We start from the raw sequence: 24,705 nt of genomic DNA, 5'->3' as shown, positions 1-24,705 counted from the left end.
TAGCCAGAGGCCTACACTCCCCTTTAATTCTCCTTTTATTTTGAGGTGCTTTTTTTTTTCTTTTATTTTGACGCTATGAACAGTGCTCAATCCTAGTACTGGGTGCTTTCTCAGAGGATGATGTACCCTTAAAACAGAAAGACTAGTGCTCCGCAATGGCTAATGGAAGAACTGGACTCTATTCCCATACCTATCATAGGTTTCTTGTGAGATTCTAGTAAGTCACTTAATCTCTCATCTCATGACTTCTCTGCCTTTAAAAAGGGTCATAATATTTCCTTCTTCCAACCTTTCTTTTGTCCAGGCAGTTTAAGCTCTTCAAGATGGACTCTTTCACTTTTGATGTACAGCACAACAGCTAGGTACAAAAAAGTTTCAATTTTGATTAGGGTTTCTAAGTGCTACTGTAATACCAATAAATTATAGGAAGAAAATTAGTCCAAAAACTCAGAACATCAGTGTTTCACCATTTAAGTACAATTTTTTCCATAGCTGACACTGGAATTATTTTTTTGGGGAAAAAAAAAGTCTACCATACACTACAGTCACTTACGGTTTTGCAGCAGAATCACCTGGTGTGCTTGCAAACGGTAGGTTTGGCATGTTTACCTTGGAACAATAGATAGCAATTGAGTTGCATGAATTTGGCAGTAAATAGACACAGATCTGCTCAGGAATGTCACAGATGGCAGGGATCTTACATGTATCCGGGCCAAGAGTGAGCTGCTCTCCTTCTGGGGAAAAGCAGATTTCTTCTAATGTATAAAGACCAACTCCCTAAATGAAGGCCCCTTCAATCTGAGCAAAGAAAAAAAAGTAAACTTTTACATCTCATTAAATCATTTTAAAAGATAAAAACATATATACAATCAGACTTACTTTTTAAGATTACACATGAACTGGCGTCTTTCCTTCCAAAAGCAGAAATTAGCCAACATAGACCAAAATAGGACCAAGCTGTCCTCATCTGACTTACAAATATTTTCATTGGCTCAAGTTCTGCTCTTCCTTATTCCTGGCTAAACTCACGGTAACTAGTACAGTTATGTCTGATTTTCTTTGGCAAAATTGCCAAAGAGAATTGAGTCAAATCCACTGACTTCAAGCTTATTGCTCACAGGAACTCCAGTGAGGAGATATTTGCCCAGGGACTATGACATAAATAGTCTGCTCAATCTGGTATTTGCTTAAAAAGATTTGCAGATAGCTAATGAAATTTCTTTTAGAGAAAAACATCTCAGACACAAATAGATGATAGGTTGGATATGAAGAGAAAATAACAGGCCCAACCTAAAGTAGGAAGGAACAACTGCTGAGTAGACACCTGGGCTATGAGAGTGGTGACATAAACACTGGTGCGAGGTGAACATAGAATTGAACTGCTAAGAAAGAATGATTTGACAAATTTGGCAACCCTTGAATGTGCAAAATGAACATAATCTTTTAGGCAAAGGGCAAATGTACGAGGATGAGCCTGTAATAGTATAAATAAGCAGGATAAGAAAGGCTTTTAAATGTAGGTAATAATTTTAGGAGCATTTCCTTTGACTCTGCAAAGAAATGACAAATATTTTTTACACTCTGAGTTTACCACTACTTTCTTATTTACAAACTATTAGTGAGTGACACCACTTTCATCACTATTCAATTTGTAGATACAGGTAGTTGAATCCATAATACAAAGCTATGGATATAACAGACCTTTCTTTAAAGGTCTGTTCCATCTCAATAGCATTTTCCATTACATCACAGCTGAAGTCAACAGTGCTCTGCAGCTGGTTAAGATTTAGCCCTCAGTCAGTAATTCTGGGGTAGAGTAAATTGTTCAGGAAAAAGTCATAAGGAGATTCAGGATGCTAATCCTGTAAGACATTTCCAAAGTCTGTTGGATCTGCTTTTCTCATCAATTCTCGGAAGATGAACAAGAAGTAGAAAACTTAACCTGGTATTATTTATAGCTGCAAATAAAACCAAATACTAGTACATCTGTCAATCCAGCATCCTTGAGTGTTAATGGATCGTGTCTCATAGGCTTTGGTGGCTATTAAATTGACCAATAACAGCAATCATTTAGGCACAAAGAGGAACGTTCACTAACATCTAATATAAAGCAAAACTATGGAAGTTCGTACCTGTCCTATATCTATAGCTGGATGTATGCTAAAAGAGGCGTCCATGACAATGTCTGTTCTGATGTTCTGTTAAACAAATAAATGGTGTTATAAAGTTATATTTAAAATACATAACAACAAATGGATCCTAAACAATATATAGTCTCACCCATGAAAGCTGTGTCATCACAAGTATTGTAAGTTTATTCTGAAACATGAAAGCTACTTGAGACAGGCTGTGTTGATGGAGAGTTCATCTAGATAATGCATTTTTGGTGGCTGTCTGAAACTTGGAATGTGATGTGCACATCCCATGAGTAACAGGATGATCATGAATTCAAGAATGACTTTGTTGCTTGTTCTCCTGTAGAAACTGAATTGCTTGAAGTGATGTTTAGCCATTCCTATGCTTTGCTGTGAGTGTGGAAGCACAGTCACCTGAACAGAAGTTCCTCATGTAGAGGAGGGGACAGGGAAGAATATATACTGGGCTGTTCTTATACAAGGTCCAGTGGCTTCTCCACCTAAATCCCAGCCTGGTGTAGTTTGAGGAGGTTCACAGACTCCAGTGATTTGGAGTCTTGCTCCACATGGTCTACTAGATGTCTGGCAGTCACTGCAGCCAAATGTGTTTCCCCAGTAGCCAGAAGACATTGAATGGTCTCCATACAATGCTGCTGAGAGCTGTCCCTGCACTAAATTCCCTTTGCAACAGGTCATGTTATGTGACTGTGGCTTCACCTGTTTTAAATGTAAATCTGTTAAAAAGGAGACTACAACTAGTGATATGGTCTTGTGGTTGAAGACCTAACCTGTAGGGAGATGTTCAGAAAGTGAATTTCAAAGCCATCATATGCGGTAGAAACATTAGACCTTCTTCATTTTCTGCTGTTCTCATAGTGTTTCTTAGTCTTCTGGTTAACATCAGACTTCTATCACAAGAACAGGATGAACAAATTACATTGTAAAGGGCAGTATAGCCATTTATTGTTCTGCTGGCATTTTGTTCAGTACATCCAACAGACTATGTTTCTATTCTTAGTCAAAATAAACAAAAGAAAAAAAAGTCATATGAATGTAATGATGGTGGGAAATTCACCCACTCTACTTCAAATTCACTGTATTTTTTGACATTACCTGTGGGCTCCTGTCAAACAGTCAATTTCTACGTCAGAACACGCAACTCTGAAGAGAAAATACTGGAATGCACGGCCTTTCTGTGTGTCCCAGCTCATGCTTGTAACAAAACCTCTGGAGGAAGTAAGAACACCCCTGAGATTAGATGAATTTGATCAAGATATCCCCCACACCCTATCCTTGTCCTCACTGTTGAGACCACTATAGGAATCATATAATGTGATATATCATGAACTCTCTAAGCTAACTATTTTCATAGGTTCTCTGTAGTCAAAGACAATCTAGGGTGTAGCACCACTGATAAATATATGTTGTGTGGAATGATTTGGGAGGATAGGAGGGTTGCAAACCATGATGGCCATGGAACAAAATTCCTTGTGGGCCTCCTGTGTCCTGCTGTAGTTGACCTTGGAGAAGTCTCTGTGCATCAACTATCAAACTAGCTAACCAAGGATATAAAATGCTTCTGAAATCAATTGGGTTCCTCTTGTTAAACACTGCCGTCTCTGGTCCAGGCAACTTCTTCATGGTTTGTGTGCTGCATCTGATATGGCCTTGAGAAGGTTGAATGGGGAAAGTTTTATCCTTTCTGCAACTTATTGACAAAGTAGCACCTCTGATAATGAGAAATTAAAGAAGACTAATGGCTTTCCTTACTTGAAATAGCCACTAGCTGAAAGACTGATGCTTTGCTTGTGAGCTTCACTGATCTGCAAAAGGTATACTCATTATTAAAGAGAGAAAATTAAAAATTCTTTACCTCCTATTTAAAGAAAAAGTGAAACTTTAAAAAAACATTTGAAAGAAAAAAGAGCCCTACGTAAAAGCTTTACATTGCCTTGTGCCTTGGACATATCTTTAGGAAGGGACACGTTGCAAAATCTCTAAAGTTGGCCAGATTTACCAGGACGTTGTGTTGCACCACTTGCTTTTACACTGTTTATTCTCTTCCTCTCCTCCAGTTTACTTCATGCAGGGGGGCCCCTTCCTCCCTCCAGAACAATGGCAGCTTTCACTCTACGCTCATGGATTTATCATAATTTAATAGTAAGAAACAGAGATATTTTCCCAGTCTTTCCATTTACCATTAGGATTGTCTCTTTGTTTAGTGTCCAGACACTTCCAAAGGATCTGACAAGCTTTCTAGGGAGGAAGAAGGTTGGGCACCATTGACCAACCCACAAACCCAAATCTAATCCACTGTTTTCAAAGCAATACAAGCTCTTTCTTGGTGAAGTTGGTTTGTTAAATTCATTCTGAGGGCTGTAACCCTGTTCATTTACCTACAATTTCTTTACTTTGCTATCTGCCAGCTAGAAAGCAGCACTTTGTGAAGAGTGGCATTGGCATCTGCTCTAATGTAACTGAAGTATTCATATACCAGGCTATCACTGAAACCATCAACAAAAAGAAGGTAAAGGACCTGACTCTCCTCGTATTTTGATTTACTAGACAGAAAACCACTGGCTTGAATGATTTATTACAAAATAAATGACAGCAGAATTGCTCCCAAAGCATTTAAGTGGATAAGGGTGTTTCAGTTTGATTATTAAAAAAAGTACCTGAAATATACCTTATGCTAAGTTTTCCTTTAAATTGTGTTTAAATACAGAATAAAGTGAAGATCCATAAATTTATCTAGTGGCAATCTATAAAACCTCCACATTTGTAAATCTGATACAGTAAAGCAGAAAAAAGCAACCCTTTTTAACAGTGTTCTGTAATTTGCCTTGCTTTAAACTATGCATGTAAAATAAACTAGCAAGAGATATTTTGAGATAAAAGATCTGCAAGCAGCTCAAAACCAAACCAAAGTTATGAATCTTCAGAGGGACATTCATTATTCAACAGAACCACTGATTATGTGAAAAAATGGTATAAGCCTAACTTGGACTGCTCTTGCATTGATTTCTGTTCCGACTGATCCTGCTGTGTATTTGCCATTAGGTACATTTGTTGTGCTTGTTTCACAGAAGTGTATATATACCAATGATATCTTAAGTAATAAAAGTAAACAAAAAGATATCCAGTCCCACTTGAAGATGCAATCTCAAGTCAGGAATTCATCATGCCATTCATCTCTCTCTATATACACACACAGAGAAATGTCCTAATTCAACAGTAATACTATGACTAGGACAAATGCAGAAGTATTCCTTAACAATTATTCTGTAAAACAAATATTTTATAAATAAATTCACGTAATAAAAGATAAGCTAGAACATTACAATGCAATACTATATGTTTTGCCTCTAATTAATTGCTCTCTCTTAATCAGGTTTTGGTTACATACGGAAAACTTAAATCAAATTTAAAAAACAATGAATCATTCTTCCTCATGGAGTTTCAAATCTTATCTGTATATTTTGTTTTCTATATCTCATTTGAAATGGCTTGGTTAGTTTGTGTTCCCATTTTATTGCTTTTCACAGTGTTCTAATATTCAGGTGTTTTGTTTCTAATATTCTGTTTCTAATATTCAGCTCATTTTGAAGGAGTGGCCTCATTTTAGCTCCAAAATGACCTATTTGTTTTGTTTATCACTATTTACACCAGAAATGCATAAAAATTAACTGATGTTATCATTGGTGTTGGATACACAACAAAGTTAAGTTTTCAGCACTTTAATTCCCTCTGCAAAAAACCATCGGGTCATTTTTGCATGTGCTGTCTGTGTCTTAGCTATCCTGGTAACAGTGATGTTATTACAAAGACCTTTTCAGTTCTTGAAAGATCACTTTGATTACAGTTTATATTTTTCCTAAGTTTTGCCTTCATCAATAACTCAGAAGCAACAACCCAATATTAAACTTAGCTTTCTTATGTCCATAGAATTTGCCTATTGTGCTTCTTAGTGCCATTCATCCTTTTGGCTCTGTTATCTTTCTTGTTGTATTTTGTTTACCCTTTACCCTCAGATGCTAACTAACTCACCTGTAACATCTTAGCGTGAATTCATTGTTCCAGTTCAATTCCACCACGAGTGACTAGCACAGACGCATCTATATAGATATGGACGAGAGCCCCAGCCTAAAGAAAAGACACAGAAACTTGGTAATTTTCTTACTGCACTGAACAAAGGTGCATAAGAAAAAGAACAAGGCAAAGACAGATTTAATTCACAAGAATCAGTATATTATTAAAAGGGAGTGGAAATGCTCCAGCAGTCTGACAATAACAAATTTCACTGCTCTAAGACAGGATAGACTCTAAACAAGCTAGTAGTTATTCACAGGAGTTCTGCAGGAATCACAGTAATTAGTTCAAATAACAGAAAAGCATATTTTTCTTCTCATGGAATTGGGTGAATTAAGAACATGTTGGCTCTAGTTATAATGTATGTGTAGCCCCAGATACTATTCCCTCCTCATCCACAATAAGAGGAGGACAGAGCAGAATTTGAACCTGGAATCAAAGGCATTTTGGACAGATGGCAAGGTATCTCCTACTATGAACATCTACAGAGCTTTTATTTTAGAACAAACAATGGCAGAGCTGTACTCTTGTTTTTCTGAAGCTGAGGGATTAGTCCTAGTCCTTTTTGTTTGCATATATCCATACAGGGTAATAATAAACTGATGTTCATAGTATATAACTTTGATGAAACAATGACACAACTGCTCTTCCATTCTCTCTCATAGGCTGTCAAGACGATGGCTTAGAACGTGATTCACTTTCTGTTGGTATTTTGGTGCAGCCTTGTGTCAATAAATAGCTATCTCAAACAGGGGAAATGCAAGAAGCAGGTGGGAATGGAAGTAATGAACTTTCATTCATGGTAAAATCAGGAACAAATAACTTCCCAAGGAAAGGTGATGAAAAAAATCAATCCCATACAAGCCATCCCACTCCTATGAAGGAACAAGTGGATATGAAAGAGAACTAGAAATTCTGTAAAGAGACATTTTGCTGTAGCATGCAATCAGCTACCAACGCTCAGAGAGCAAACAGTAGAGCCGGAGAAGTGTTGTGAAATACAGTGCCTCCAGGACATCTTTTTATTTGTTATTAATTCTACATTGAGAAATAATGGTCACCATGTGATCTCTTTGGTGCCAACTTGTGATGTTTGCAATCAGGTAACATTTTGCTGATGTCAGTTAGAGTCTTAGCTGACAGAGACAAGATTAAACAATAAATCTATTCTCTAAGATTTAGATCTAGATTTTTGGAACTTTAGTGCAATGCCTGAGCTTTATTTTGAAGGTTTTGGTGAAATGTAACTATTATTTATGCCTTTTTTTGATGTTTTGTATCAGATGAATTGTGATCCATAGATGTTTCTTTACCATGAGAACATTGTTGGATGAAATATATTGATGTCTCTCTGAGCTCTTAATCTACAAACTTGTGCAGAAACAATCAAGAGATGGAATGAACAACTAATATACGAACCATGTGGATTTACTTTTTCATGTGTTGTACCCTCATAAACAAATAACAATGTTTGTTCATTTAACCTGAAACTCATTTGAAAGAATTTTTGGTTCAAGGCATGAATTAAAAAAAAAAAAAAAAAAAAAAAATCAGAACTGGAAAATTTCCCCAGAAATACCCCTATCTTGAGCCATAAAAAATTCCAGTAGCAGAACTTAACCTATCATATAAATGGGACTACCTGAACTATAGGATTGATAATTTTTCTCACTATGGACCAGATTACGGAAGGTTCCAAGTTCCACATTTTTACAGTGAATTATTTAGCTTTTTGCTGGATAAAGATAGCATGTTGGGAATCAGAAATTCACATTTTTGTGAGGTGAATAATCATAGAATCATAAAATGGTTTGAGTTGGAAGGGACCTTCAACCCAAGGGAAAATCATCTAATTCAACCAGGGGAAGATCATCTAGTTCAACCTCCCCTGCCATGGCCAGGGACATCTTTCACTAGATCGGGTTGCTCAAAGCCCCATCTCATACTGAGTAAGATAAAGAAATCAGCCAGATAGAGTGATATTCTTTCTGAAAGAAAGTACATCTCAGTGGATGATATTTTATGCTAGTCCAGTATGTTGGAATTCTTTTCTCTTTCTCTTTTCTTCCTGCCTGTAGAGATTATATTTCCTCTATTTTTGAAGAGAAAAGTAGAGATCTTAGATCATAAAAGCACTATTTCAAAGAGGCTACCTGATGAAAGTAAGTTGCATTAAATCCAACAGAAAACTTCATGGGAATGATGGCAATCCCTTTCTTTTTCCAATAATTTTTCATGTTGAATTCTTCCACCATTGCTTTTTGGCTGTAGTAGTCAGACTTGTCCAAACATTCTTCCCAACATTTCCACAGATTCTCTGCATCAAACTCTTCTTTGAAGGATGTTAGGTTAACTCTTTTGAACATGTTTATTTCCCTAACCTAAACAGCAAGCAAATTTACACAGTGCTGAAAATAAACATCGTCTTATAATATATTGACATATTATATATAATATCATGACATGCATGGACCTGGGTGAGAAGCTCAATAGTGGTGAAAGGAAAGTAGAATGGATACCTGGGAAATATCAAGAAGACTTTTGAAAATGGGGAGAGAACACTCATGACATGTAAGGAAACCTTAGAGCAGCTCTGGGCAAGGCACTAAGTTGACATGAGGAAATCAATCAAAAGTGTGGAGCAAAGCTTGGGCTTGGAGATAGCAGGTGGATAAGTGAAAGCAGAAGTTAAAGCAAAAAAACCTGTTTGGCCTTTGGAGATGTGTCTGAAAGCTTTCCTGAAATATGGTAAAGGACAGCAAGTAAATGGGAGAGGGAAAAGATTAAAAGAAATAGGGAAAAGACGTGATGGTTGGCATCACAGGAAAGTAAAATTATTTATAAACCATAGTTTGGATATAGAAGAGGTTGGTACATACAAAAGAGGAAAAGCTTACACTGTCTAAGCAGTGTGTAAGGATAGATCTTGAAGGCTGGAGAGGAAACGGCAACAATTAAAACTGTTGGGAAACTGTCTCTGAAGGCTGGGGAGAAGCCCGAAGTGCCAACCTGGTAACTGAGATGACAGGAGCCAGCTGACTAAACTGTTGATAGATGGATGTATAGAAAAGATGGAGAGTCCAGTTCTGAGACGCTGAGATGCAGGTGACAGCTGAACATACACGAAGTGATCTAAAACTGGTCACACTGTACAAGAGATTATACTGTTTTGACTGAAGCTGGTCATACCAATGGCATACCAATGCAAAATGCAAACATTTTGCAGCAGATCCTGGGCCAGTTTTCTCTACTCTTATCTGTATTGTATCAAGTATTATTCCATGGAAGCATAGGTGCTGAATAAAGTACCATTCAGCCCAAGTAAAGTTGGTAGATCTGGTTCTACAAGAACTGGCTTAAGCACAAGGAGCTTCTGACAGTCTAGGTCCTAGAATTCTGTTATCCTGTGTTTTATTTGGCAGTCAGTGCTTTTACCTTCTCATGTGGTATGCCAGTCTGAGTTGCCACAGCCACAGTACAGGTCTCCACAAACAGACCTGCTTGGGGAAACACAAATCCTCGGAAGTCAGTATTAGAAGGCAAATTAGTCTTGCAGGCATGGCCCCTGACTCGGAGATTGGGGATACTATGTGCATTGTCCACTTCCAACACAATGTACTCAGTCACCTGTAGTAAGAGATTATAGTTGTTCAAATGGTTCAATTTCCTTTAAAAAGACAGTGAAACCTGTGAAAGACACTCAAGAGACCAATGAGACATAATTGTTTTAAGAAGTAGTAGAACTATACTCAGGAGGCCTGTGCTGCTGTTTTTTACACCAATGTAAGTAAAGAAACTGTGTTTAAATTGGAGAAACTACATTTAACTCATAGGAATTACAATAGCATAAAGAAGCATTACTGAGGGAAAAATCAGACCTCCAGTTTTGGGGAAGTGAAGGAATAACTTTATGATAATAGGTTACCTAATAAAACTTCTTGTCTCTTTGTCTTCACTGAGCTTTTAAATCTGAATTTTCTATGTCCAATATCACCTGACAGGAAATATTGTACCTCCTTAATGATATTCTGTAATCAACATCTGGGCCACAGATGCATTTTTACTTTGGGCAGATGAGAGTTGTACTTAACAAGAATAGACATATTCTTAGGAGAAATAAATTGTGACAAAGAGCTGTTATTTTCTTTTTGTGACCAGTTCAGTCAGCGTAAGTGGTATCAGTGAAGAAGGACTTACCAACTCAGATTTATCTTTCGTACAGCCACCATTTATATAGCACTGAAAATCTGTGGCTATGATTCTACCATCATTCATGAATCCAACCTGTAATATAGCAACTGATGCATTAGTGCTCTTTTCTCTCACGTATTTCAAACTTCTCTTTACAAATAAGCTAACCAGTTAACAAATACCGCCTAAGGTTCAGATTACAGAACACAATGGGATTTTTTCCACTGAACTGGAAAAATTACCTGCATGGATTTCTGTCTATAGGATGGTATCAGTTTGGATCTGACTATGCAAACCAAGAGCAAAATACATATAAAACCCACAAATCATCAGAATACCTCAGCTGCCCACAAAGCTATTCTCCCACGTAGACATTGACTATACTCACACAGAATCTTAAAAGCTTGTTCACCACTGTTTTCTGTAGGAACGGAGACCAGAAAGATGATGACAAGATCACTAAAGAAAATATTAACTATGATTATGCTTGTTCTACTTTCTGAAGTATTCCTTTTGTAATCATGTTTCATCCTGATGATTTCATCACCTAGACATGAACATATAACATGAACATATGGTGCATAACAACATGAACCAATGGTGCATATATTTTGCAGATTACATGTTCAGCAATATCCACCAAATTTGATTTAATTCTAGTTCTGGTTCCTTCCTCTTCAAATTTAAAAAAAAAATATGGTTTTATATTTTTAATGGTTTATATAATAATATTTAAAGGGGAACAATCATAGAAAACTAAAATAACTGGAGACCCACTTGTTAAATGATGTAAACTGATGCAGCTCCATCAGGATTAAGGATGAGAAAATAAGAGATAATGGATATTATTGCTGGCTAAATCCTGCATAGCTGCATGGATAGGATAAGAGATGGGACTGATGGGGAGAGTGGTTTTTGCTTAATGTAGTTAAGCAATTAATGCAGTTTTTTCAGTTATTGCATTTAAGTAAAAGAAAGGCTAGGGTTAGATTTAGGATTTGAGAGATCAAGATCAACATTCCTTCTTCAAAACTGTAACCATTATCCAAACTTTAGGAAAAAAATTGAAAGTTTTAACTACATCAAAACAAAACATGAACCATAAGTCTATGGGGGCTTACTGAAAATTAAGTGAGAAGGATAATTCCTCCTTGTTTTTTTCTCCAAAAGCATAAACTTAGTCATAATTCATAATCTTTATCCTAGCTGCAAGATAGCTAATTAATGAATAATAGCACCAGAATTAATATGATTAATTAATTTTTTCTTCTGCTCTAAATGCATACCTAAATATTTAGCTCCATGTAAGATTGGACAGCAGGAAAATAAACTCTCCATTGTTTCTTTCTTCCAAGCCTAGCCCTACTTCTAGCGCACATCATAAGACACTCAGATAACCAATAGCTGAAACCAAAGGAAACATAAGCTTTTGCCACTATCAGTAGCTTTAGGACTCAAAGACAATTCAGCAAGAAAACAAAATCTTGACATCTATTTTTACCTTCTCTAGCAGTAGCCATAATCTCAGAGATCCCTGTTTAAGAGGGATCTCCACTGAAATGAAGCATGAGCCATATGCCCCTTTCAATAACACCCAACAAAGCTTGGGGCCTATACAGTATTTTATAAGAAGTAACACTCCTCATCAGGTCCTTTGACAATCCCAACCCTCATAATTATAAAAACAGCCTTAATAACTCTTGAGTAAAAATTGTTTGCTCCAAAATTATACATAAAGCATACATCCCATTCAATAGAAATACTTCTTGTAGCTCAGGGGCTCATGAAAGACTGTAAAAAAAAAAACAAACTCCACACTTTTTCCTCCACCCCCCCAATATCCTAACCCTAACTTTTACAATACTCTGGTAAACAGTATCTGCACCAAAACTAAGCATAAAGCATACCTCCTTTCCCATACCTACTGTCCTCCAAACTCAGATGCTATTGTAACTTAGGAAATCAAACTCCAGAACATTTCCTTTCAAAAACAGTAACCTTAATCTTGGCCTAGCTTCTAGAATCCTCAAGTAACCAGTATGTGTGCAAAATTTAAAAAAATGCTAGAACTTCCATCAGAAAATCTTAATGCTATTGTCTATACGTGACTCTGAAAACTCACCTTGGCTTGTTTTCTTTAACATACCTCGAATGCTAAGCTTGGCCTAAGCAATTCTTGATAAGTGATATCTGAATCAAAGGTTTGAAATATATGTCAAATATAAGGCATGACCTAGTCCTCATCATAGCTTGAAGGTCCATGTAAAATTTAGAAAGAAGACAAAGTTCTCTTGCTTTCATTTTCCTAGGGACCTAGATGGGTTCCCTAATGTAAATCTAAACCTATAATGGGGATTCTCAGTCAAAAGATGACTGAACAAAAATGAAACATAAGCCAAATGCTGCTTTTCCAAGATAGCTATCATAGTACTTCAGGGACCCATGCAAGTAAAAAAGAATCACACTTTTTATTCAAACCTTGACCCTAATCCTGGCCTTAGAAATACTGTGGCACTTTATTCCTTCAGCAAAACTAAACATAAGCCAGGAACGTCTATCAACTGCAGCCCTCGTCCTACCTCTGGTACCTGTGTAAGACTCAAGAAAGAACCAAGATTCTAATTTCTTCTTTTTCCTAAACTTTACTGTAATGCTAATAGTGCCTGAAAATATTGCCAGTGTCTTCATCAAAATTAAACAGAAGACTTCTCTTCATTCTTTTCACTCTTCCCAGGTGCCTGTGGAATAACTCAGGGGGAAAACAAACATCTCAGCCCTTGTTTTCTTCGCTTTGTTTCTAACTTTAACCCTAACGCTACCATCAGTGATATCCAGGTAATTAAGAACGCATGAAAACTAAATATAAGCCTTTTCCTTTTCTAAAAGCAAGGCTTATCAGAATTTTGAAGTTCATAGATGATTCCACAAAAATCACCTTCCATTCCTTCTTTTCCTTATCTCTACCTATATCTGCAACCTAAATCCTAATATTAATAATGCCACTGTTATCAATATTTTCCAATAACCTATTAATAAATAGAAATTAAAATAATCTGTTTGTCACTTAAAACATCATCATCACCTCAGACTGAGGATGAAACTGGTTATATTAGGCCTATCTTCAAATGTGTCAGGTAACAGCTATATGAAATATCCTGGCCTGGAAGTTTTGGGTGATTGATATACACATATGCAGTATATGCAATTACTCAGACCTGTGATCCCTGCAGGACTGAGAAATAGACCAAAATTCTCCTTCTCATTTTTTCTGTAGCAACAGTCTTAATACTATTCCTAGTATCAAATATATATAGATGACCTATATATGCTATAGCAGCTCTTCACTCAGCTAGCCCTCGTCTTAGTTCCTGAAGTCCATGCAAGGCTCGTTAATAAACCAACTGTTTAACCGCTTTTCCCCAAACCACAATCCTGCCCCTAACAACATATTTTATCCTAGATTCAACCATAATCAGGTAACGGATACCCAGAAGAATATGAAATACATATGCTGTTGACATCTGTCAGTCACAATCCCGTTCCTTGTCTTATGGTTAATACAAGATTTAACCAAAAATTAAACTTTCCTCTTTTCTTTTCCCAAACCAGTTCTAAACCTAGTCTAATCACAACCAGAATCTAACAGTATCTTTGTGAGCAACATCTTCAGCAAAATGAAAAATATATCTGGTCTGTCCCAGAAACAGTTGTCAGCCAAACTCTCCAGCTCATGCAAGAGTCAATAGGAAAACCAACTCCTCAGCGCTTCTTTATCCAAACCATATTGAATGATAAACCCTGTCCTGGAGGGTTTTAGTGTGCTCAAATCATACACCAACACCAAAGAGAACGGTTTTTCCCCTGCTACCACCAGTTGCCAAGCTGACTTCAGTGCTGGCATTGTTTACCCAGTTATTTTTAATGCAAGGATTTAGAAGTCAAAAGGAAGAGTTTTGCTACCAGCTGAATCTTGCATTACCTTGCAGGCTGGCTTCGTATCTGAGAATTGGCTCGTATTCAATTCTGATTTACGTACTTGTCATCTGAGGATGGGGTAGGGCTGATGTTAGCAGTATTTTGGAGTAAGAAAAGAGATGGATAGCTCTGCTTTTTCCAGATATTGCATGGGCTGTAGGAATAGGATGATAGCTGTTGTTTTGATTCATAGTATTTGTCAGGGTACTCTTAGGACTGGGGCAAGGTTGGTGCTGGTTTAAGATTTCAGAAGAGGAGGAGTGTGGTTTCTTGCTGCATCTTGCTAGTCAACGAAATGATGCTGACTTGCCCCAGAAGAAACTATTACCCAATAATTGAGCAAAATATCTTTTCTCACTCACTTTGTATTTTCCAAAGAAAGGGTGCCATCCACCAGTGATTAACATATCCATATTTCTTTCAAGGGCAAAACAGACTGGACACTCAGTCCTAAAGTGAACATAAAAAAAATACACTTTTATTACAGCCTATTCATGCAGATTGCAAAGACGATACATGTACATGGCCAGACTCCTAGTGGTGGCAATAAATCAGTCCATTCTATGTTTTAGTTTCTTATTAACCTACCATGCCTGAGTTTAGGCTGATTCAGCAGCTTTTTTTTTTTTTTTTCTTTTTTTCTATAGAAACAAAGTAGAGGAAATGAGCTTTCCTGTGGTTTCCCTTTAGCTTCTCAACGGGGAGATGTAAGTTCCACGAAGCATGCACAGGACATGGCAAGGAAGCCAGAGTAAAGGAGAGCTGTGACACAAAGGCCTGATGTGAGCACACCTATGTATTAGGATAAAAAACCCTTTCACTGAAGATCTAGAGTGAAATTCAAGCCACTGTGCCTGGGAAAGGCCTGAATGGTTGGGATTTGTACAGATCAACCTTGAGAGAAACTGCATGGGGCCTTTGTTTTGGCTCTCAGATAGTAAATGAATTCCATTGCCAAAAGCCCAGAGAATTTTCAAGCCTCTATCCAAGATTTACTGCCAAAGAGATAAGAAAGATGATGTCATCAAGATAACCCCCCAAGTAGAGTTCAGGACTGAAGTTCCTTTTTCATTCATTCTTGTCATCTTTAATTTGTTTTAGTTAAATCAGGCATTTGATTTAGTTAAATAAACTTACTTGTTGGCTGTCACTGCTGCAATTACAGCAAAGAGTGAAGGTTTAGTAATCTTCCCACCAAATGCTCCACCAACATGTTTCACATAATATCACGTGGCACATAATTTTATTGGACTGGAGGTTTAAAGCTGAAGCCACTAATTCCTGCAAAAGTGAACATCCAGGATTTTACTGAGAATTGTTACCTACCAAAGTACATTTAAAAATGCCTATTTTCCATGGCTAACCATATATTAAAAGCTAACAGGTTTAAGAATCCTGGGCAGAAAACTAGAGCTGCTATAGAAACAAAACAAAAAAAAGATTTCAAACAAGTGAAGATGCTAATGAAAGCACAATCTAGTCTTTAAAGAAGAGTGGAAATGTAAAAACATCTCCATAAACTAGTTTGATTATCTGATGCCAGATATGATAATCTCTATATAAAACTGTAAGTTTCACCTGCGGCTGGAGATAAAGCATCCACTAAAATATCAAGCTGAATGGAACAGAGTGATCGTTTACAGCACACTAGACAGTGTAGCTAAAATACTGACAAACGATTGCATTCTGAAAATATCTCCTCTGACAGTGCTTCCAGAGATGCAAATAGAGGTTTATCTTGCCAGGCTGACAGGGAAAGCTTAAAAAATGCAAGCCAGTGATGAACTGCAAAAGCTAATCCTAAACATGTAGAAATTAACATATATTATTTGAAGCTTGTTTTCTACAGGCCTACAATCCAATTCTGATGTTAGCTAGGACCTGTTAACCTTTTTTTCACATAATTTCATATGATTTGTATGTTGTTATTCTTTACATATTCATTTATCACTATTTACACATGATTATGACCCCATCATCGTCAATGTAACTACTCATACGAGCAATGCAACTTGTCTGAATACTCGTTCTAAAGCTGAAGACACTCATTGCTGCAAAAAAGTGATTGTTCAGGATTGTACTGAGGATTCTCACTGATTTTAGGAGGATTTGGCCAATATATCTAAGACAGAACTAGTCTTTTCTCAACAAGGTGATTACAGCCATATTATCTATCCAAGATACCCTTTGTTCATCCCATAGTAATACTGCTCATTTGTGTCTGCACTGCATTGGATAATACAAATAGCACAAGACCTACTGTTACATTCAGCTTCATCATTACTAGTCAGGCCTCTGATTTTCATAATAAGATTCAAATCAATTAATCTGAACTGGGAAAACCATTAGGGAGTTTCAAGAGAAGCACAGAAGACTGAAAGCAACTCCTGGCCATGTAGTTCAGCTTTAAGGTTATTTAGGAAGGTAAGAAACGGGTATCATTAATACTTTGTTTTACCTGTACATCTATTGCAGGCTGAGTTGACACATACACATCCATTTCATTATCCTCCACTCTTGGAATAACAAGCGCACAATTTGTTTCCAGGTAAAAATGTTCCTGTCCTCTCATGTGCAATTCACCTGTTACATATATAATTATAGGAAAATCTAAGCTGGGTTTCAAATGAACTGTGAGGAAATTTATAGTTGCCTATATATATATATGTATATATGGCAGGGAAAAAGAGTTTTGTCACAGAAGAAAAATGGTTTCATTTATTTTTTATTTCTTTATGTCTCAGGTTTACACCTCTGGGACCTGTGTTTACTGAGAGGAAATTATTCAATCACTTAATCCTTGTATAGTTCCCCACCCCCCCAGGATAAGATCAGTATCAATTTAATATCTCATGCTTTTTCTTCTTTAGGAGGTTACATCTCTTCTGCTATAACAGGATTATATCTCTTCTGAATCATTCTGTGAGGGAAAATACAGCTCTCCTCTTCCTTTCTTATCCTCTTTCCATTAGTATGCCCTTCTCCTGTTACACTTTTTCTGCACATTTCTACCCAACATTTTACTTTTGTACCGTTTCCCTTACAGAGAGGGAAATCTGTCAGCACAATACAGCATAAAAGCTAAGTGTGTAAATTCTCTGTGTAACCTTAACTTGGGTCTGACAGTATTTCCCTAGCAGTTATTCCTGAAACACATGTTCATGCAGAAGAACTGAAGCCACTAGAGGGTGACATGACATTTAGTGGGGAACAGTTGGAAGAAGTCCAAAGAAGAGAAAAAAAAATAATCATGAGGTCATGAACCTACATGGAGAGAACAAGAGAATTGAGGGGGCTCAGCCCAAAAAAGTGAAGGGAGACTTCAAGCATCTTGAAATCCATGGAAAACTGCTGCAAAGAGGAAGAGAATAGTCTGTGCTATGTGCTCACAGTAGAGAGAACAAGAAGCACAGTAGTACTCAAATGGCAGCAAACTGTTAGCAATGAGGATAATCCTTCTAATGACAGGAATGGTGAAGCACTGGAAAAAATTGCCTGGGGAGACTGCAGAGTCTTCATGCTTGGTCGTCTCCAAGAACAACTTAGATAAATCTGATCATTCTTTCAAACATGATACAGATAGAATTGATGTTGAAAAAAGGAAAAGGGGCTGATGGTCTGCTACATTCCCTCTTGTGATCAAGCAAGTGTCAATTCATGCGTAGTTAGTATTCAGTGAAGAGAAAAACTCAGCTGCAGAAATTTGAGGAGTGATAACAGCAGAAGGTAGGTGTGATAATATATGTCATGAGAGGACAGTCAGAAAAGCACACGAGTTGTCTAAGCATTTATAAGGTGCTCACTGACAAATTTCAGAGCTGCATTCAAGAATTAGAAACACAGAATTAGGGGAAGTATTAAAACTGGCCAAGCCAATGTTAAGAGAAGCATAGCTTGATATCATATACCTTAATTTTAATAAGTCTTTTTACACTGTCCCACAGACTACTCTCATAAGCAAGTTGAGAAGTACAATCCAGATAAAATCAAGGATACAACTGATTGAAAGCTGCACTCAGAAAGCGGTTTACAGGACTGACTGTCAAGCTGCAAAGATGATGCATGTAGAATCATAGAAGAGTCTCTTCTGAGTCTAATGTTACCCCACAGTTGCTTTAATAACTAATGAGTAAACTACAAATAATATCAAACTGGAAAGGGCTGTAAGCCCTTTAAAGGACAGGTCCAGATTTGAAAGTGATTTTTCTATATTGGAGAAATGGCCTAAAATCAATGGCATGAAGTTCAGTACGGGTAAGTGCCGGTACTTTAGATAGCACTATTGAAAAAGATCTAAGCAGGGATTACAGAAGAGCATAACTTGACAGTATATCCTCAATAGATAACACCACAACAACCTGAATCTCATTCTGTGATACTAAAGTTACATAGAATTTCTGGGAGACTCTACTTGGCATTGGTGAAACCTAGTCTGAAATATTACCATACTGAAGCTGGATGTAGTGAAATTAGAGATAATGGAGAAGTGAGCAGTGGCAATGATAAAGGTTAGCAGACATGACTTATGGGGAAAAGGTGAGAGGACTCTGTTTAGAGGGTGAACCTTTAAAGTTTGGAGGAAGGGAGATTTAGATTAGGTATTAGAAAAAAAAGCATTCTACGTATAAGGACAGTTAAACTCTAGAACTAACTACAATAGGAGCTTGTGGAATATTCTTCATCGATACTTCTTAAACACAGGTCTGATACTTATGCACAGAGTGTGCCCTGGGACTACTGGATCATGTTTACTATTTGAAGACAGTGAATTTGGTGACCGTAGGAGTGGTATTCCAAACCAGTTTACTCTGATCCCCTTGTTTTTGGCATTAGCAGTCAACTTAAAATGGGATAAGTTAAGTTAGCTAACACCCACAAACAAAGCCTTATTTAGCTGTAATGTTTGTCCTAGGATTAGGGCACTTCATTTTAGTTAGCTGAGTTCTAAGACAAGGAAATGGTAGAGTTCAGTCAACATGAGCTAGCAGGTGTTAGCTAAGCTTCATTTAAACGTGACCATTTCATCTCCATTCCCAGTGAAGGGGAAAAAAATCAACAATAGAATAAGGGGTTTTTTTGAGAAGAGAATAGAAATTTAAATTCAGCCACCAGCTGGAAATAGATTCTGAACTAGCACAATTCCCCTCGCTTGCCTGATGCACTGCAGGTATGAACTACCTTCTGTGATTTCATCAGCAGACTTGAATCCTTTCTCAATATCTCCTTTTTCTGTTTTCCTTTCTTCTGTAATGTATGAATTATGTTCTATTGTGTCCTGCAGCAAAAATAAAACCCAAACAACATGTTAATCGTAATTCAGAAAGTCAGATGATTTTTATATAGTACAATCTTTCATCATCCATATGATCCTTTTTCAGATGGACAGATGGTTGTAGAAAGAAAGGTTGTATTAGAAAGAGGAGGATAATTGTTCCCCTTTCACCATCAAAAAGAGCTTCTGATTTTTTCATTTTTTGTAGTTCATATCATTCTCTTCTTTCCCCAGATTAGAAATACTAAATGTCTGTTAATGGCATTCAGAGCTGTTGAAAATATTTCAGAATCAGATCGCTTGCTACTGAAAAACTGCCAGACTTGAAAATTTTCAGAACATGGATGTAGGATGTGTGGTTCCAGAACTTCTGCAAACATAAGCTCTCAAATTTAATTCCATACTGACCTACTCCTGCTGGGAGTTTGGCTTCTGGAGGCATGGAATTGCTTACTTAAAACTGTCTGAATATTCTTTAGCAATTTTGTCCTAGATCTACAAAGACCAGTTTCCGACATACTGGATGAATAGGTACCTAATAAGATTTTTTTTGTTTCTAAAAATAAAACTTTGGAGGCCATTTATAAACTTTTTACACTTCATCTTCAGAACCAATAAAGTCATATCTCATGCCAAGAGAAAAAAAAAAAATTCCATCAATGGCAGAAATTGATTGAAAGAAAACAAATCTAGTATTCCTTCTATTTTAGGTGTTACAATTGTCCAAAGAAAGCAACATTTTTAAAGAACATTTGCTAGAATTACTGTTTCAGTTAAACTTTTTATTTTTCTTTAAGTACTAAGCTAATCATAAACAGACACACTAAGAGGGGACATTATTTGAGGTTATCTACATGTTAGAAAACATGCCAAATGTTAAATTTTGTCAGCGGTTTAATGACTTCAGAGTGCTGGAAAAGCAGTCCTGGTATAGGCCACTTCATATATGGCTGGTATGTTCTTTAAATTGAATTAGAAAATAGTGGTTTCTTCTCCAGGACATGGAGGCCCCACTGTGCTAAGGAGCCTGATTTTGTCAAGATTTTGCACTCAGAGATTCTACATTTTATGCTACAATAATGGCATTTACAGATGGAGGTGCTAGAAACAGCTGGGCTTTCTATTGTCAGAAATATTTTGTTCTGGAGACAAATCCACATATTTTAAAAGAAAACATAATAGCAATTTCATTTATGATCAGGTACAGATAAGTCTGTTGAAGAAAGTGTATAAAGCGCCCTTTCTCTAGCCCCAGAAAGAAACTTCAGATTCAGACAGCCACAGAACTTTTAAAGAAGGGGTTAGCAGGTCTGTCACTACATGTATCACTACATGTGATTCTCTCATGACAAATATAAAACTCAGGATTTCATGCTGAACAGTGAGTTTTGTCAGAGATGGAAAATCCTCTCAAAAGGATTTACATTGCTTCACTGAAGCAACATTCACATCAAGCTACCCAAAACCAAAAGCCAGCAGCTGACAGGAACAAGAGGGAGGACCGACAACCAGGTTTCCTTCTACACTTTCTGTTGTCAAGTCTTGCCAAAAAAGTGTGCACGTACCTTTTTGTTGTGTCAGCAGAGTTAATCAAAAAGGTGATTCAACATGAAAGCAAGCAGCAGAAGCAGCCTCCCCAAAAAATGGTGTTAATTTCCTGTGGTGAGGCTGCTCAATCTCACGTTATTCATGTGATGGCTGACATAATTTTCCTGCTCTTCAAAGTGACCTTTTGAGTTTGCCAGCAGTGCTATTGTCTTTTGTTCATTTTATTGTCTCCACCTCTGTTGTTCTTAGGTGCAACTGTCTCTGAAAGGCAAGACTCTGAAATACCCTCTGTGATAACTTTTGTTCTGTGGCACAACTTGTCATGGGACAAAGCAGGTTGGGATTTCTTTTTTCTTTTACTTTGTGGAGGGAACTAACCCATTCCTCCTTAATTTTCTCTTCCAGGCTGTTTGTCTCTCAAATCACCACTAAGGCTCAAAGTTTCTGGGCAGCAGAAGCACTGTTGCTGCTGCCAACATAGATTATGCTTTTGCAGGCTTTGAGCTCATGCGAATCTTGTCGTTTTTCATGGGAAACCTGCCATGGCTGGCCAGCCTCTTATGGACAGAAGCATTCCTCCAGCATGAGGCCACATATGTTTAGTATGCTATGTTGCAGTGGGCAGCTACTCTGGGGACTGACCGTCTGATGTCAAGGTTGGCAGAGTCCTGTGGTCAATCCCTCATTGGCTTCAATCACAACATACTAGCTTGTAGTCGGGTCTTCCTCTACTTGCCCCGTACTTTTCCTCACATCTACTAGAGGGATATCTAAGAACACAGTAACAATGACACCATTTCCACTGCCCCTAACCCCCTAACGCCACATGCTGCCACCTTTGGTCACAGCAGTTAGGACCTTATTTTGTGAGTAGTTGCAACGACAGCTTAGGACTGTTCAGTGTAAATCGCTAATTAGTTAGAGAGAAGAGGCCAGAAATGAGCTTTATTGCTGAAGACTGTGTGACAATATGGCATTTTTCCCGGAATATTCAGGCAGCCCAAATTTCTGTGTCTGGAAGGGGCACAAGTGCACATTTAAGAGTGGGGGAAAAAAATGTAAGAGGCCCAAAGAAGTAGAAGATGATGGCCAGCTGGAAGAAGTGGGAGAGGTGATGGAGGGATGCCAGAGCTTTCTTAGCTACTTCCAAAGCAGTAGTAACCTGCATGTTTCAATGCCCACTGAAGACAGTGGAAATATTCCTAATAACTACACTGGAACCTGAATGAAACCTCTGAAACATTGGGGTCTTACCTTCATAGATTATGGGATGAGAACAGAAACAATGACCTCTTTGGGCTTTATGTCTGCATGCTCACAGCCAGCAAGAAACTGATCATTTGAAAGAATCTGTCGTTTACCATCTGTTGGAGAAAAATAGCCTGTTATTGAATGTGGAGCAAGAAGGAAACATTTCTGCATTGCAGATTCAAATTTCATTGAATCTGTGCAAAAGAATATATTAAGGCCAATATGGCCTTAGTACAGTCAGCTCCATTCAGGATATAGCCTTAGACTGCAAAATCCTTTGAGTGGAAAGGCCAACCTTTATGATACATAAGTGCAATGTATTTCCCTATATGAATGCTATAGTTCCCCATAACATAAAATACTGAGTCTTTCATACCTTCTAGAAAATATATGTCTTACAAATGCTAATAATATTCAGAAAATCAGTGATTTAGGTTTAAATATGGCTATTCTGTTTCTGTTCAAAAGCTCTTAGACCATTAAATCATTAAAGCACAGTAAGCTTTTAAGAAATTATCAAGCACTGCAATGAGATGGAGAATCAGCCCTGTTCATCAGCCCTACATCTTTAGTTCAAAGACAGTAGAAATTGTTGCCAAGATTTTCCAAAGCACCCACAGATTCTATGTGACAAGGGTGGGACTTGCTTGGGCTTGATTACTAGAAGTGTTATTTAAATATGATGCACATGTATACACACACACACATGCACAAAAGTACCAGTGACTTCAAGAGAAGTTTCTAGGTGCATGGCCCTAGAGAATGAACGAGTTTTTCTTAAAATGAGAGAGACATAAGCAATAAAAGCAAACAGTGGTGGAGTTACAAGATAAAGCTAACCCGTCTGATAAATGGAGCAATATAGCCAAAGGCAGTGTAGAAAGGAGACCTTTCGACCTGTCAGGCCTGCCCACCTCGCGTTCATGAGATTGCTAGATGTTGTTTCATTTTGTCTTGTGAAACAGAAAGACAGTGTTTTCTACTGGCAGACACTTTTTGCCAGTTAAAATGATGGGCAAATACCAGGATAATGTTGTCCCCCATTCAGCAACATGTACCATTCTAATTCACCTAGGAGATGCCCAGTAGTGTTTCATCTGAAAACTATTACCTATAGCCATATTCTTTGTTGCAGTGTTCTGCCCATTCAGCAAAGATATTTGGCAGGGAGTCCAAAGCCTACCTTCTGATGCCAAGTTGAGGACAGATTTGCCAACTGATAAACTTGGGTTCAAGCCCCAGGTAGATCCCCTGCTTACAATGTGTCCTCCTAAAGAAATTAACAAACAACGAGGTTATTTTTAGGCTTGATCTTCTTATGTGTAACAGGGATCTGTATCATAACCTCATTTTGTTCACTTAAAAGGCCTGTTGGAAGAACTTGTGTTTGTTTTGCTCAATCTTAACTGAAGTTCTACATTTGTACTTTTTAATGTGATTTAATTTATTGTTCCTTCAAAAGTCCTGTCTCATATCATCTCTTTGAGAGAGACCAGGTTTACTTTTCTGCCCCCCACCCTCCTAAAAGATGGCCATTCCCTTAATTAAAGGAAGAAATACAAGGTATTGAGGTAAGGGAATTTTGAAGGAAAATCAAGGACAAGATCAGAGATGCCTAATACATGATGGGTAAACAGCTATGCATTGATAGTCAAGCTAAAGTATGATTGGCTGCAAGGTGTGCAGTACCTTATCAGAGAACCCCGCTTTTCTTCTTTGCTCAGCCGCTTTCAGTTCTCTGCTCAGCCAGTGAGCAGGGATACCAGGAGTTTATCTGGTTACAGTTCTCTGGGTATTGCCCCTGCTAACTAGCGTAGAACTCCTGGTTATTTCATACAACTTTTGTGACGGTATTAGCTATTCAGCATTACAAGGCATGATCGCAGTCTCACCCAGCTTTTCTCCATATATTTGTGACATTCACACAGATATGTCTGTAATGTTGGCTTATTTACTGTCACTGCTGAATACATACTGCCATGCTCCTGATCTGTTCTCCAGCTAGAGTTCTCAGGTGCTGCAAGAGAGCTTGGTAGATCTTTGTTTTCTCCTCTGGACGTTTTGGGACTGTCTCCATCTGGATGTCTCTGAGCTGGGCCAAGCAGCAGGCAGCCCCTATTACTAGCCCTGAGATCAAATGAGTTTAAACAGTGAAATCATAGTGTCACAATATAAATGCAATATATAGCTGATAAGGCCTCTAAAGATTTACTTTTGTACACAGCTCTTGTCACCAGGAAGACA

General features: G+C 37.6%; 1 pseudogene; it reads right to left on the bottom strand.

The window, feature by feature from the left end:
• Positions 1 to 24,705, bottom strand: part of LOC103924371 — a 44,913-nt pseudogene that overhangs the window by 6,182 nt on the left and 14,026 nt on the right.

Source organism: Pygoscelis adeliae, unplaced genomic scaffold (assembly GCF_000699105.1).
Source record: "Pygoscelis adeliae isolate BGI_AS28 unplaced genomic scaffold, ASM69910v1 Scaffold160, whole genome shotgun sequence".
NCBI classification, from domain to species: domain Eukaryota; kingdom Metazoa; phylum Chordata; class Aves; order Sphenisciformes; family Spheniscidae; genus Pygoscelis; species Pygoscelis adeliae.
The sequence above is the reverse complement of the archived record's forward strand: the minus strand, read 5'-3'. Positions and strand labels throughout refer to the sequence as shown.